At 44.7% G+C, this 17,184-nt stretch overlaps 1 protein-coding gene across 2 annotated transcripts in view; it reads left to right on the top strand.

The window, feature by feature from the left end:
- HLF (HLF transcription factor, PAR bZIP family member) overlaps window positions 1–17,184 on the top strand; it is a 304,941-nt gene that overhangs the window by 254,487 nt on the left and 33,270 nt on the right. The window lies entirely within an intron of this gene.

Below are 17,184 nucleotides of genomic sequence, written 5' to 3'. Positions count from 1 at the left end.
ATCTTCCTGACTGCTTCATAACCCCTGGGAATCTCATCAATGGTCAACCTGATGCTGTGGGTTTTGTGACACTATTGATTATGACTCTTATTATCTTCTTCTCAACGCCTCCGCAGAATGTAGCCTCAATGCCGTTAAAGAAGCAAGTGTCCAGTCCAAGATGCCATCTGCTGGTGCAGCCCTTAATGCAGCTTTTATTACTGTCATCAAAGCCTTTGAGGTTTGCTAAAATCATCTAAGTGACAAAAGATAAAGTGTTAAGCCCTTGAGTCAGCCCCTTCCTAGGGCGCAGAGACTTGCAAGGATAGAAGAATTATTTGGCCCAACTCCAAGGCTCATGTCATTCCTGATGCCTTATATGGCCACACATAGAATTATTTGGAGGTTTATAACCTCCTGTCCTCTTACCAAACATGCCACCTGCGTCTATCTTGATGGGCAGAATGTAAATGGTTTTGATAAATCACCAGAAGAGGATATCCCTATGGCTTCTCCTGCAAGGAATTCTCTTTATTCACTTTGGTGGTACAAAAAGCAACATAAGCTCTGGAGCCAAATTCACCCTTTGTGAAGTCAAATTCTGACATTTTGAACGAAATCTTGTAACTCTCTTCTACTATTTTGGGAGACTCTGCTTCCTTTCAATGAAGCATTATTACAGCTTATCTTGGCTACTTTGGGAAAACTCTTCTAAGATCTGGAAACCCACTAACTTTAGATGGCACAGATCTGCTATGTGACCAGACGTTCTTGTCATCACAGCCTTCACCAGAAAGTCTGGTGGTCCAAGGCTCCACTGCAAAATTGACTGATAAATGCCTTTCTCATTGCCCATCTAGACCAAGCGTCTAAAGAGCTGTACTATATCAGATTAAAAGTCTTTGCTTCTGGCACCTCAATCCACACCACGGGCCAAATGTAGCAAACGATTGCGACTCGCAAACGGGCCGAATCGCAATTTGCGACAGTGCAAAATCGGAAATGGGATGCAAAAAGCCCATTTCCGACTCGCAAAGAGCGATGGGACCCATTTGCGAGTTGCATCCGGTGCGACCACATTTTGCGACCCGCAAATTGCAAGTCGCAATTTGCGAGTCGCAAACCTTATGCAATTGCAACTCGCAAATTGCGACTAGTCGCAAAAAGCCCAGTTTGCATGTCCCATTTACCACTAACTCAGAGCAGGTGGTAACCATTACCAAAGTATAAAAGGGGACCCAGAAGGCATCTGGGTTACTCAAGATGGCGGAGATATACCTGATAGCAGTGAGGAGGAGAGTCTACGCAGCCCAGCAGAGGAGGAGGAGGGGCCACAGACAGGAGAAGATATATAGAACCAGGCAGACTCTTTTTCAGCAAACTGAAGAGGAGATCTATGACAAATACCGCCTTAGCAGCGCAGCCATTCTAGAATTAATAGATTTACTGAAACCACAGCTAGAACACAAGACTCTGCGTGGCTGCGCCATCCCTACGCATGTGCAAGTACTATGCGCACTGCACCTCTTGGCCTCAGGGAGCTATCAGGGGGTCATTGCCGTGGCAGGTGGGGTATCCCAAAGTGCAGTGTCAAGGTTCCTCAGGGCATTCCTAGATGCCTTAGTCACGCACATGTCTCACTTCATATACTTACCAAGGAATGAGGCAGAAATTAACAGCACCAAGCTGGACTTTTACCGCATTGCCCACTTTCCTCATGTCATAGGGTGTGTAGATGGGACACACATTCAAATATGCCCCCCTGCTAATCTGGAACACATTTTCCGCAACAGGAAGTGTACCCACTCACTCAACATACAGGTTGTTTGTGATGCCCATTATGTCATCACGGACATCGTAGCTAAGTTTCCTGGCAGTACCCATGACTCATACATTTTTAGGCATAGTGGGATACATCAACGCCTGGAACGTGGGGAATTTGGAGACGGTTACCTCCTAGGTAGAGCCACAGACACTTGCAGACATACACACAGGTCACTGTGCACGACAATCTGGACTTCCTAACCGTGCACTTTTGTGCCCAACAGGTGACAGTGCATATGCTCTCAGGCCTTGGATCATGACTCCGTTTTTAACACCCAGAACTGAATCAGAGAGGCAATACAACAGTGCGCATAAGAGGACCAGGAACCTGATCGAGCACACCTTCGGACTGCTGAAGGCAAGATTCAGATGCCTCCACCGCAGTGGAGGCGCCCTCCAATACACCCCCATTACCGCTTTCAAAATTGTGGTCGCATGTGCCATCCTCCACAACATAGCCACCCGACGTGGGCTACCTCTCACCCCTGCAGACCCAGATCCTGATGATGAAGAACAAGAACAACCACATCGCCATCATGGGGATAGGAGTCTAGCTAATCAAGGCAGACTGAGACGGGACCACATTGCAACGCAATATTTTGGACGGTACGTGTCAACTCCCACCATACTCACCTATTAACCATTTGTTAAGTGGAACAAAAATAACTGTTTTATTAATGTCATGAAGAAACTATATACAAGTTGAAATTGTCCATGGGCAGGAAAATGCCAACCAGTCATGTGGCACATTAACGCCATGTGCCACATTAATCTGTCCTGGCTGTTATCTATGATCTCCTGCCCCTCCTGCCAGCCTGGCTGGTCCCTGCTGCGTCCATGGTGCTGTGCCTACCACTCCTCAGCACCCTACTGTCAGTGGCAGAGACACTGCTCACTGTTGAGCCCTCCTCCCAGGTGTATTTGTTAACTTCCTGGCTGTGATGTCATCATCATGTGCCAGGAAGTGTTTCCAGAGTGTTCTGGTATGCTTTCTGGAGTGTTCTGCTGCATCTGCAAGCAATTTTGAAGGTAATCGCAATTTGCGACACCCACTCGCTAATTGCGAGTTCGTTTTTTGCACACTCGCAAACAGCGACCTCGCAAACTGCGGACTCGCACACAGCGTTGCGAGTCCGGCTGCGAGTCTCAAAATCGGCATTCCAATTTGCGAGTCGCATCAACTCGCAAAATGCGAGTCGCAATTTTTATTTTTGCTACATCTGGCCCCACATGCCTTATCTTCATACCCTTTGATATCTGTGAGACTGCATTAAAAAAATCCTTTCTCTGATCAATGACGATTTGAAGGCTTTCTAACAAATGCTTAACTGCAGCTTACGATCTGTAGATACTTTGCTCGATCCATATTACCAAGGTTGACACCCTGCACCATCACACTTGGATGACTTTCTTGGGCTTTGTTGGAGACATTCAGCCCCCACTCATGGACATGCCCTTTGAAGGCAAGAGACTATTCAGCAAGAAGTCCAACTACCTACCGGAATGCTTTAAAAGTAGTACAGTTACGGCTCACACTTGGGCCTATCCTCCCCAGAAGGGCACGTACACCAAAAATACATAGGCCCTCATTACAACCCTGGTGGACGGTGGAAAAAGGGCGGTAAGACTGCTAACAGGCCGGTGGTCATTACTGCCCCATTATGACATATGACAAACCGCCAATGTCCTGCACCGTCTGCCACGGCGGTAGCGACTGCCAGGCTGGAGACAACGGACTCCAGCCCGGCGGCCGTCACTAGACCACCAGCGGTATCAGGACCCCACATACTGCCGTGGATTTCGTGGGGTTTTCTACTGCCACAAAATCCATGGTGGTATGTACCATCAGTGCCAGGGAATTTATCCCTGGCACTGATTGGGGTCTCCCCTTCCCCCTCCCCTGAGTCCTCCCCCAACACCCACAACCCCCCCTACCACCTCCCAAAGGTGGTATGACCCACTCCCCACCCCCACCCCCACACATACCCCCAATCCCCCCTACACGCACACACTACTCACACACATACACGCGCACATACATGCAAACATACATACACGTTACATTTCCCTTACACACATTACACCCCCGCATGCATACACGCACTTACACAACCCCTCTACACACTCACACGCACACCCCCATGCACGCACACACTGGTGGTCTTCGGCCTGGCAGAACCTCGGCGGTCTTGAGAAAAGACCGCTGAGGCTGAAATGAGGGCTATAATGTTTCATGGCCACTCAATAGCACAACAGTCCTGGAATCTTCACAGCTGATGTAGATGCCTTCGGGGTAGAGTAAATCTAGGTGATGTTATCACCAACAACAGCAGTTGATCCAGTCCTCTCCTCTTCTTAATCAAATTTTCTTTGACTCCCCTGCCCATAAGCCACCAATTTCTAGTGTGAGGATGTGTCAACCATTCTTTTGCCCATTTAGTAGGAAATCACAATTGGATTATCCAACTAATCCACCAGTGCTACTCCCTACATTTCCTGCGGACCTTCTACCAGTACATGCTCTCTGGCATATGTCTCATTTTTCAGGGTGGTGTTTCTTGTATGCTGAACAAAGGGGCATATAAGTGGTGCCTCTGAGGAAAGGGGTATAGCATTCTGCCCCAGAAGAAAGACAAAAGTCCAAGACTTATCCTTGACTTTTGTCTCTTGAAACTGTTCATTTGACAGGAGATGTTCAACATTTTGGGGGTCATTCCGACCCTGGCGGGAAAGACCCAGCAACGATGAAGCCAGCTCCGAATGGAGCCGGCGGAGTTGCTGTGGTGCGACGGGTGCAGTGGCTTGTTTCTCCTCTTGATTTTTCTTGCCATCCTCTTGCAGGTCCTGGACCCCAGGACCTACACCAGATCTTCCTGGGCATCTTAGTCTCAGACCTTCTTTTCCTATTCTTACTAGTGCTGTGCCATTGGTCCTCCTGGTAGTCCTAGCCTTGCTCCATTTGGTGACCACAGTTCTGGTTTTCCTAGTCCTCCTAGCAATCCCTACCCACCTACTCTCTTGGACCTTCTTGTTCTGTTCATCTGGGTCCACAGGGTCCTACTCTTTCCCTAGATTTTCTAGTCCTGATAGTCCTTCTCCTCCATGTTCTTGGTTTTCTCCTTGTTATCCTCCACTTCTTGATCTTCCTGGTCCTTCTCCTACTGAACCCCCAGGGCTTAGGGCCCCTGCCATGCACAGTTAGCTCATCAATAATTTTACTGAAATGTTACAGTGACATTATCAATGGTGTTATAAAAGATGTCATAAGTGCTGTAATGTCTGAGGTAATTAGCAGTGCATGGCGAGGTGTGAGTTATATTTACCTTAGGGCATGAGTTATAGTTACCTGAAATAACTCTAACTATAACAGCTGAATTTCTATGGTTTTGTATGTTTAAAATGTGAGCCTAACTATAATGTCCCTGTAACCTTTGTTTGTTCCAGTGAATTTCTCTTTTTTCTAATGTAAAGTCATTTTAATTACTATTTGTTAATCCAACCACCGCCCGGCCCTGCGGCCTACCCCCTTTAACCACACCAACCCCGCACCACGCACTGCTTTTGGCCGTGCATGGCGGGGGTTGATCACAGGTGCAGTCAACCCCCTTTAAGCCAGGCCCTGTAGCCTACCCGCCATAAGCAACCAATCCCGCATCATGCATGGCCTTTGGCCATCCATGGAATAGGGGTTGGAGCTTAAAGGTGGCTACATTAAATATATATATTTAGGGGGTCACACAGGCCCTCCATGGACCACCATCTCCCTGGGGCTACCCAATAAAAATTGTTGGGGGGGGGGTCACATGGAGCACCACCTCCCCGGGGCTACCAAAACAAATAGTTGAGGGGGCCATGCAGACCCTCGAAGGACCATTACCTTCTGAGGGCAAAAAATTAATAATAGTTAAGGGGCCGCACCAACCTCCCCCTGGGTCCTCAGGACCACCACCTCTCCAAGGCTACATAACATAATTTTTTAGGGGAACCGTATGGACCCCCCTGTGCCCCATGGACCACCTCCTCCCAGGGGCAACATCAAATTAGTATATGGGGGTTAGTGCAGACCCCCGGGGACCATCATCTCCCAGGTGCTACACAATAAAAAAAGTTAGGGAGGGGCCGCTCGGATCCCCTCTCTCCCAAACCCCCACCCCCTCCGGGTCCCAGGGACAATAACCTCCCCGGGACAACATAAAAAAATATGGGTCAGTACAGATCACCCCTGGGTCCCAGGAATGACCACTACCTTCCCTGGGGCTATATAATCAAAAATTATTAGGGGAGCCCATATGGAACCCTGGGGACCCTGAAACCACCACCTCCCCAGGACTACAATAAATACATATTTTGGGGGGGTCACACAGACCCCCACAAGGCCCCGGGGACCACCACCTCCCCAAGGCAACAAATTTGAAATGTGGGAGCTGCACAGACCCCAGGGACCACCATCCCACAGGCCCATTTTTATTATTTAAAATGGGAGGGAGGCTTCATGGCTCCCCTCCTAGGGACGATTTCGTCCCCGGGGGCCCCATCCCCCAGGGCCTGACCATGCTGTCCTGGGTGCCCTGGCCCCACTCAGGGCACCCAGTAGTGCTTGATAGAGATCATGGGGGGAGCCTCAAGGCCCCTATGGTCCCAGCCGGTACTGTCTCCTTTGGGAGCCGTCATTCATCCTGCATGCGGACAGTTGCTCAAAATGCAGACCCCTGCTTGCGGAAGCAATGTTTTCATCTCTTTCCCTGCCCACAGAACAGTGGTTAGGGAAAGATATTAACACTCTGCTCCCTGCAAGCAGGAGCATTTTTAACACTCTTGCTTGCTGGAAGCAGAGTTATGTTTGCTTTTGCTTGGCGGGGGTTCTAATAGCTCATGTCAAGCAAAAGCACACAGCTAACTCCCAAGGGTGGGCATCTTGGGAGGTAGCAGGAGCTGGCCCTGGGGTGTGGCAGTCCCCAGGGCCATTAATGGCTACAGGAGGGGGCCCCTTCTCTTTATTGCATTAGCCAACGCTGGGGACGTGGTGGTCCCCAGGACTGTATGTAGCCCGGCAGGGAGTCATGCAACTGCCTTCCCTATTCTTAAAATCAATTGGCCCTGGGGAAATGGTGGTCTGCACGGCCCCCTGGATATAACATTGTTCAGGCCCGGGGAGGTGGTGGTCCCCGGAGTTTCCGCTAGGCCCCCATCATCATACAATGAATAGCCCGGGGAGGTGGTGGTCCCCGGGGCACAGGAAGGTCTTCTCGTCCCCCAATATATTTAATTCTTCAGCCCCAGGTAGGTGGTGGTGCTTGGGCTTTAATAATCCCTAGAAGGGGGCCCGTGCGCCCCCTCCTTTAATAAAGTGCACAAAATGCCCCGGGATCTGGCCCACCGAGGAGCTAGTTAAACTATAAGCACTCTCTATTAAATTTGAAGGATCTGCAGATTTTGCTGTGAATTAAAAATAAATGCTTTTTATCCTCCGGACCAAGGCTAGTGGGTTAGAGTATACATACCTGGCACCCTTTTCTTTTTTAAAACTTTTTTTAGAGATTCTGCAGAGTCCCAAAATGACTGGCAACATTTTCTTTTAATTGTGTGTAGCCAGTCAGATCGCTAGATATACAAATTTAGTATTCTTTGAATATCTCAAATTACCGAACAGATTTACACCAAATAAAAAAGCGTGAGCATCCAGCGATTCGGCTGCAGGCACGTCTAAAGATCTATGGGAGTTAACATGAGAAATGCACTTTTTTTTACCACCGCCCCCCTTTTTCTCTGCCCCACTTGACAGCCCATCCCGAAACTTTCTATGCACAACAAGAACCTAGAGGGCACTTTTTTTTTTAAAACTTTCAGTAAGATTGCTCAAAAGGTGCCACAGATATAGGAAGTCAAAACACACTTTTTCTATGGGAACTGGGTCCCAACTGTAACTACCTCTGGCGACTGCCAGTAGGTATATATAAATAAAATGTGGTGCCCAATTTTAAACAGAAACCCAATTGCCATATTGGAGTCTTCATGACTCTTGATCAAAGTTAAACCATCAGTCTTTTCAGAAACCCAATAGCAGTGAACATATAGCTCCAAATGAAGTCATATGCAGCCTATTCTCCCTGATAGTGACTGAAAGAGCTTCTCCCACTCACCGACATCCTTTCCAGGCTGAGATGAAATGACTTTTTACAGAATTCAAGATGTTACAAATTCTTGGCTAGGTAGTAGAGTACTGTCTAAAATATATTTTAGCACAGGCGAAGTACAATGATTCTTTTCAGACTAATTGTGTCAACCAGCTAAAACTGCAATGAGTCCAATATTGTAATTAGATTTTTTTTAAATCTGGTCTACCTTGTAGAACAGCAGTTCTTAACCTTTTGACTTCTGTGGACACCCTACTAAATCATTACTGGAATCCAGGGGCCTCCACTGAGTCATTATTGGAAGCCAGGGACTTCACAGTCAAATCTAGAAAGTTTTAAATTTTTCAGTTGTGCTTCTTTAATTGTTTACACTTATTAATTTAAATGGATTCATTTTAATATTTTATTTTGTAAAACAGTGGTGGGCCACCTGAGTAAGCTTTATGAAACGCCTGGGTCCTTGGACCAGGCGCACCCTTCCTTTAGGGCAGAGGGGCCACCCCCCCACCTTTTGCCCCTCATGAAGAGTGTCTGTCAGGCTGAACAAAGGTCAGCCTGACAGACACTCTTCATGTTCAGGTCAGGCAGCCAGGAGCAGACATGTGTGATTTGCGCAGACTCCTGGTTGCCTGAGTTGAACTTTGTTGGGCTGAGGAGGTCACAGCTCCTATGGGTGTCACCTCCTCAGCTCAGCAAAGGTACCTCGAGGCCCTCCCCTGGGTGATGAGGAAAGCGTCACCTATTGACTTCGACCTGGGCGCTTCAGGTTTAAGCCCTGAAGCGCCCAGGGCGAGTGTCAATCAGTGACACTTCGTCACAGAGTGGGGTGGGGTCAGCAGTCTCACTGACCCCATCCCACTCTGTGACGAGGCTGGTACTGCTCAGCCAATGAGGGAAGCCAGCAGTCCCAACCCTCCTGGGACCTCCGAGGCTGAAGGTAAGTGTGTGTGTGTGTGTGTGTGATCGATCTTTTAAAATTAATGTTTGGTGCGTGCGTGCATGTTTTAATGTTATGAGTGTTGTTAATGGATGTGCGTGCATGCTTGTGTGAAAGAATGAGTGTGTGTGTTATATTTTAAAATGATTGTTTGGTGCGTGTGTGCATGTTTGAATGTTATGAGTGTTGTTAATGGATGTGCGTGTATGTGATTTTTTTAAATGAATGTTTGGTGCGTGCGTGCATGTTTGAATGTTATGAGTGTTGTTAATGGATGTGCGTGCGTTTGTGTGTGTGTGTGAAAGAATGAGTGTGTGTGTGCTTCCCGCCTGCCCCCTCCCTCCTAAAGCTGCCAGCTACCACTGCTTCACAACCACAGGCTAATAACCATAATTATAGAACACAGAGGAGGAATCTTAAGGTGCCAGTATATTTTGAATGCCCTGTATCTGAATTTCCAAAATGTGAGAAAACACAACGTTTCTGACAAACCACTAAATCTGTTTAACTCATTTAAAAATGAGGTGAGGGTTTTGGTGGCAGGGAATATAAAAACAGACTATTGATACTGTCACTAAATCTTTCAAACTAGAATGCAAGGGTTTATCAGGTATTCTAGTTTGAGTAAATTTGTATGATGGTGGTTACATTCTTTAATGAAATAAAAAAGTTGAACAATAATACTCCAGGTATTTTTGCGATTCCATATATTACATTCAACGTGCATGACAGGATTTCCATAGGCTAAAATTCGCAACTAACCAGAATGCAGGACTAAGGGCCTCATTTAGAAAGCCTTTGCGCCAATGTTGCATATTTTTTTTTTTTACGCAACAGTGGCACAAGCAGTGCTCTATGCTGCTCCACATTTACAGACGGATGCAGTGGGCCCAGTGCATTAGTTTGTTAAACCTTGTGTCACATTATAACAGCACCAGGTATAATGTATGAATGGTAGGCGTTCCCATGGGAAATGCCACACAGAACTGATGCATTGAAACTTACAGCATTTCACTGCGTCATTCTGCGACTTCATTGTGTCAGACATTTACTGCCTGCTCAGAGCAGGCGTAAAACTGATGCAGGGCTTTTCTCAATGGGGGCCTCCTGGCATTGCTTGTGCAGCGTTATTTTGTTATTCTAGTCCAGCAATGCGTGAGTTTAGCGCCACAGATGTGTCAGAATTTCTGACGCATCTGTGAAAACGCGTGCCATGCAGATCTGTATTGTAAATACAGTTCATCCATAGTGTTATTAGGTGGTCGTAGGCAGTGCAAGAAATCTGATGCTTCTGAGCCGATCCGTCAGATTCTTGTAAATGAGGCCTCAAACCTCTTGTGGATAATTACCACAGCAAGATAAAAGTATATGTTGTTTAAAATGTACTCATTTGGAAATGATACAAGTTGCCTTACTGTATACATAAGTGTTTATGTAAGTAGGAACTCTGAGCAAGTCGTGTCAAATCATCCCCTGCTCAAATGTCTTGCATTTTTTGTGAATTCTAAGAAAAGTTTGACATTTGCTCCAAATGTCTGATTTTCTTTATATATCTATCCCTTATTGAAGAGGTTTATCATGTTTTATAGCTAGGTTTTTTCCACAGAAGTGGGTATTTTGGCATTGCTATTTGAAATATTCAGCCAGCAAAGGAGGAAATTGTGATTTGTTTACACTCTTTAGACTGTCTGTGTGTAGGAAAATATCTCATTTTGCATGATCAACCCCATATTTAGGTTTCCCTTGCACAGCGCTTATGCTGTGCTTGTAAATCTATTGTACTCAATAATAAAAGGAGCTTACATCCCACCCTTTCTTTTCATTGGTTCCTGTGCTTCCGCGGTCCCTCCATTTCTATTGGCTGTAACATACTATTTCCTCTTCTTCCTTGTGTGATTGCTCTTATCAGTGGTCCGAGGCCCAAGTATTATTTTCACCCGATTTTGGGGAACTTTTTTTAAAGCTTTTTCCATGCACAGCGGTTGCCCTGTCCTTGTTTATGGCTCTCTACAGTGTGTCTCAATACCTCATGTTGCTCCTCCCCTCTTTCCTCTTTCCCCCTTTCACCTCCTTCCACTCACCACCAGTAGCTCAAATATCGAGCTTATCTCGGCCCTTGTGAGACTGCCGCCATCTTGGAGTCAAACAGTTGTTGCGCTAATAACAAATGGGGGTGTTTGTGTGGGCAGCTGCAATCTATATACATAGAATTTGCATTGGAGACACTATCAACAACATAGTTGTACCTTCCAGATGGTTTGTTTTATTCTTCTGATATGGCACTGACATATCGAGGTTGCTCTCTCTTTCTTTAATGTGTGCTCATAACCTATGTTGACATTCTACTCAAACGGGAGCAGACAAGACTGGTGAGGTGGCTTACAAGGCTTGGAACACATCGTTCTCCAAGCCTCACTTTCAGCCCAAACCCCACCCCAAGAGTCCAATTGCTTCTCTACAACATGTCTGAAGCTAACACAGGGCAGGCTGCTGCAGCTGAGATTTTTGCCCCTTAGCAGCTGCTTTCTGCTACCAGCACGACTCCCACAAGGTATGCTTTTTCAGGGTAATTTACATTTTGCAGTACAGCATCTGCTTTTATGACAAGGGATTTTTTTGTTCTTGCATTTATTTCAGTGGTAACGTACAGATCTCAAACAGCGCAGTAACCTGGCATTCAGCTTTATCATCTTCGCAAGTTTATGAATTAAGTAAATGTTTTGCACCACATTTCACGGGTCCCATGTTTCTCCCCATACCTTTTTTTTTAAACTCTAAATGAAAAATGTGAGCTGTGTGCATGTTCCTGTGTAATGCACAACCATAGTAAATGCTTAAGTGTAGTTCAGTGACATGGAATTTTATTTGAGCTTGAATGATAAGCATAGGATGTCATATTCTTCTCTTAAGATATTGTGAAATATCTGTAGTCAAAATGATTCTTAGGCACCCTTAGAACAATGACTGTTTCTAAACTCCATTGTTTGGAGAGAGTGGACACCAATAGCCATCACCACTCAGAAGATTGTTTCAACTCTATTGATGGGCACTGCTTAAGGCCACTTCCGAGCTCAAGTTTTGCCCCAAATTGGTGCGTGCAACACTGCCTAATGTGAACCAGGAAAGCTAGTGTGATGTTTTCTTTCATTTAATTATGCCTCATTTTGTCCACATTTTTCCCCATGCTCTCTTATTTTCTGTTCCTTTCTACACCCCTTCCTTGTTTTTTTGTGATTCTTTAGTGGTTTGTTTCTGTTTGCTGACCCTCGTTCTGAACCTGATTTTAGGCACCTGAACTACTGAAAAACCTTTCTTTTCCTTAATTCATTGCACTCTTGACTGCTGGGTCCACTCCCTAATCATGTTACATTGTGCACAGCCTACTGTCATTATCCAAGGTATACACTTAACCACTCCTCCCAGTGGGTCGAAAGAAGGGCCTGACAGCACTCCCCCTCCTTGTCTTCTTCCTCTTCAGCCTCCTGGCGTACTAACCACCCTACCTCATCTTCAGTCCCCCTCCCATACTCCCCACAAACCCCGTAGAGCTGTCTTCTATACACACATGATTTATGATGAATAATCACCTAAAATGGGTCGACCAGCCTTCATTACAGAAGCCTGCTCGATGACGATCCATTACCCATACTTTCCAAGGCTTTTACAGTCACACAGGGACTCATCACCCCAAAAAGACTGGACAAGCAATAGCAGTTGTTTTTCAGCACTGCTTAAAGACTACAAGTTTGCCACTCTTGAATACAAATCATTTTTTGTCAGCTGGTTACTTATCCAAACTACCACATGCTCATTCCTTATGATTTAAAGGCCTCCTTCAAATGTCTGAGCATTTGCAGATGCCTTCCTCAACACTACCACCAACATCATCAAAACGTACAACAATCTCTGCATCTGAGAATCCTTAGACATTTGCTCTCAACTTGGTTCAGCTTGGTTCAAGTGGTATCAGATGCACTTGTCTCCCTAATAGGACACATCATAGGGATGGAATACTGTCCCCTCACCTGGACCCAACACATCATCTATGCCAACCACGCTGCAAGCGCCGTCCCTGCACCATCTGTCATCTATGCATTACTTACGAAGCCTTTAACCATGTGCCTTTCTTTTGTTAAACACAGTAAATTATACGGTAGCCTGCTCCCTGCCTGGTATTTCCATTAGGCTATTGTAATTGTAAGTCATAACACTTTAACAATGTTTCAGTAACTTATATTGCATAACTCCTCACCAAACTACAACTTACAACAAAAAACAGCTTCTATTAATCACATAGGCAACACCTAATGCATTTACCAGTACTTGTTTAGGACTGATGCTTCTGATTTTTTTAACTCTGCACACTGGGAAACTGCAAAACAGGCCCCACTGCATGTGCTCTGACCCAGAAAGCATGCCAAAACGGCTATATTTCTAATAGGCATTAACTTACCTAACATCCCTAGTATATGGCACAAGGTGTACCCTGCGCCTGCAAGTTAAATGTCACTAGAAGACGGGCGCACGTACTGTGCCCTCACCAAAGTGATGATGCAAAACATGACTGCAGGCCTACCACTAATAATGTGGTGCACAAATTTAAACTGCAACTTCAACCTGTCAAAATAACTCTTTTGCCAGACTTAAACCCTCCTTTTAAATACTGGTCACCTCTAAGAAGACCTTGCCTTCGCCTTAATGCAGGGTACATGATATTTAGAAGTAGGATATGTAAAAGTTTATTGTTAAACAAGGCTTTACAGTGACAATACCCTGAAAGCTATTTTCACTGTATAAGCATTGCCGGCCCATATAAAATAATTGGGATACTATATTAATGTTAATAATTATCGCTGCCTAGGAACCAGATAAAAAGTTCATTCTTTATTTATTACAAATCTAAGTCATTGGTAAAGTCAGATTTCTAACAAACATTTCTCAAGGTATTTTAAAAAGTTACCTTCAGCCTGCCTAAAGCCTCTAGAAACCCATATGTCTGAGCTTCCAAATTGTCACCCAAGAGCTGAATAGCTCCTTAGTTAAGTGTGAATTGGCACCCAAACCTGAGACAAAGTTCATGGGAGTGGGGAGACGTTGACCTTCCTCTGACAGGATGGTCTGAGGGCTGTGCCCACCTTCGTGCATGTATAATGCCTACCCTGTCCCTGGCAGATGTAGGTAACACCTGAGCCTGCATTCCTTTTGTCTATCTAGCCAGCCAGGCACCAATTCCAGTGGTAGACTAGCTGCTACCAGGACCTGTTTTAAGTGACCACAAGAGAGGATGTGCTAATTTCCCTGACCACATCTCCAGGGTGAGCACATGTGCTCTGTCATGATGGATTTAGGTAGATTGGGGCACTGTGGGATTGTTTGAGGAGAGACACACAACTGTTCTTGGACCCCATGCTTCCATAACCTTCCTTTGTCAAGTCCTGCTGTGGATCCAGGTTACATCTTGCCTCAGCAACAACTCGTCAATCCTAAACGTTTCATTAATAAAACTTTCTAAGTCTGAGGGTGAAATCTTTGACTGGGACCAACCTGGTCCTTGCACCTGAACAACAATCTGTCGCAGTCAGCCTTAAAGCTTTCCTTTGTCCTGACGTAGCGTGTCCAATTGGTGTAGTGGTTTGTGCTTTGTGCTTTTTAGTGTTATTTTTTATTCAAAACTTTGAAAATATATGACTTCACTTCCCTGTATAGGATGTTTATTTTTGTTGCTGCCATCTTGTTTAATTAAACATTTTAAAAATTAGAGTGTGCTTTTTATTGTATTGTGTTTTTGACTTTTTGACTGTTTTGGTGCTTCTAAATGCTTTACACATTTTACTAAATTTAAACTTGTCTGCTTTGTGCCATAGCTACCAGGGGTTGAACTCAAGTTTTAATTTTTGAAACCGTTACTGGACCTAATACCAATAGTGAGATTATGACTTGTGGTGGGCTCACATCCACCCCTACTAATAATCCAATTTCTCAAACTGTGCATGGAACATTTGTATTGACTGTTTTGTTCTTATTTAAGGAGGTTCTTATGCATAGAGACTAATGGCTGACTGGTGTTATGGCATCAGACTGAAGAATTTAGGGCCAGATGAACATACATACATTTGCAAACTTGGATGTGCAATTTGCACACTGACTGGTCTGCAAATTAATGTGCAATTTGCGATGTGAGCTTTGTATTAATAGGTCAGATTGAAAATGTCCATTTACAGGGGGCTGTAAAGCAACATGCCTAATGAGTATTAATTAGGTAATTCATGATTTTAGATCTTTTGGGATTAGCTGCAAATGAAGAGATGGAGGCATGCAAGGAACTGCAGATCTCTGTCCCTGAATTAAAGGGACATTAAATGGGACAAGTGCTGCTCTTAACCATAATATTTCCCTGGGCAGCAAGTAGTGGTCCCCAATGGTCACCAGATGCTCCCTAGGCTACATGATTACCAAAGGTGAAGGTGTTTCTGTGGCCATCTTGTCCATTGTGCATCAGTTACCAACCAAACTCTTGGTTAGTATCTGATTAATGGTTTGCAACTACAACTGAGGTCATAAACCAATAAACATTTATTTGCAAAGGGTATATAGGAAGAGGACTCCACGTTCATGCTCCCACCTTTTTGTGCTTCAAAAAGATTTGTAGTATCCCTTTCATGATTCAGGAAAACATTACTGACTCGTAAAAGAGTTTTTGCAAAATTCCGAAACCCTTTTCTATGTCGCAAAATCTGTGGTTTTGCAAATCTGTTGTACAAGAATTGCCACTGGTTGAAATCTATAAACTATAAATGTCATTTAATTTCTTGTAGTTATAAAAAATGCTCCTCAGGTTATGACCTATTTCTCATCAATTCAGGGTTCGCAACTCAACATTTTGTGCAGTAACAGTAGCCATAATCTACACTCATGCCTGTGCTTCTACAGCATTTCTGGACCCATTTTCTGTTGCTACAAATGAGCATGTTACTTTCACTTTTCAACTCAGTGCGATGACCACACTTGAACAAAAACAAGGAACTGACTGAAAGCAATAGGCACATATTGCTTTCTATTTCCCTTGGTAGTCCACTTGAAATATATGGACAATACCCCAATCCTGTATAATACACAGTAACCAAAAAATGATCTTTTTTGGATGATCTCTAGGAAAATAGGCAAAACCAGGAGACACAGTAACCCTGGAGGTAGGAAATAGTCAGTTTTGAGAGTACCCACAATGCATAATTTATGAATACAAGATAAATCCTTCCTGACCTAAAATTCCAATCCCTTTGCTTCTTCTTGCAAACTAGAAAGGTATAACCCATTTAGGTCAGTACATGTGCCAATTTAAAGCCTGTAATAAAGTTAACAAATCAAAATAAGCTTGACAGTATTTAAGATTATGGTGGAGAGAGCATGTCTCAGCAGATCTATTGTGTCAAAAACACTTATAAACAGCAAACTGTGTTCTTATAGCAGCATTTGGACTGCTTTCTGGTAAAGGCAGCAAGCTGCATTCCCGAGTGGGACCTCTGTGGTGCTAGAAGATTCAAAGATTTTGCGGGCCATCTTTATTTGAGACATCAGGAATAAACCTTACTTATGTATAGAGACCTTCAAGGAATGGGAGCCATTGTTTTACCCAGTATTAAGGCAATCTCCCTCTTAGCAGTCATAACATTTTCTGCACTTGTGTGCTTTGGCCAGGAGGAGTTACATGCCTCCTCAGAGTGAATTCTTATTTTGCATGAACACTTTTATCATTGTCCTCTTCCTACTCTTTGATGGCTGTGCTCTCCTTGATACAGCTTCATCCATATCAGCTACCATCGAAGTCAGCTGCCATAATCTCCACCCGCAACGGTGTGCTTAACCCCCTTAGTGTTTTTGGAAACCCTAGACACAGATGAGAAATAGATAGGCCCTAAGCAAGATTGTACATGCCAAAAATTAAATGAACAAAGCTGCACCCACAGACACTCAAAAGGTATATGTAACTATTCCTGTTTTAGTGGGTCTGACTGGTTTCTTAGATCTGGGTCTTCCCCCACTATTTAACACTTAATCCATAACTCAGAACATGTATGTAACGTTGATAGAAACACACATATGACATCCAAACCTCCCAGCAAGGGGCAAAACATCAACACACAACGAAGTGTGTGCATAGGGGTGCAACTGTGTGTATGTGGCTGTGTCTGGCACCTTCACAGGTAATCCATCCTACCTGCATACACAAAAACAGACAAATGAGCTCCCCACATACTCACCTCTCAGCTCCAAAAAGGAAAGGAAGAACATAGAGGCATATATTTGCCATAA

Source organism: Pleurodeles waltl, chromosome 7 (assembly GCF_031143425.1).
Source record: "Pleurodeles waltl isolate 20211129_DDA chromosome 7, aPleWal1.hap1.20221129, whole genome shotgun sequence".
In the NCBI taxonomy this organism is placed as follows: domain Eukaryota; kingdom Metazoa; phylum Chordata; class Amphibia; order Caudata; family Salamandridae; genus Pleurodeles; species Pleurodeles waltl.
Note: the sequence above shows the minus strand (reverse complement) of the source record. Positions and strands in the feature narration are given on the sequence as shown.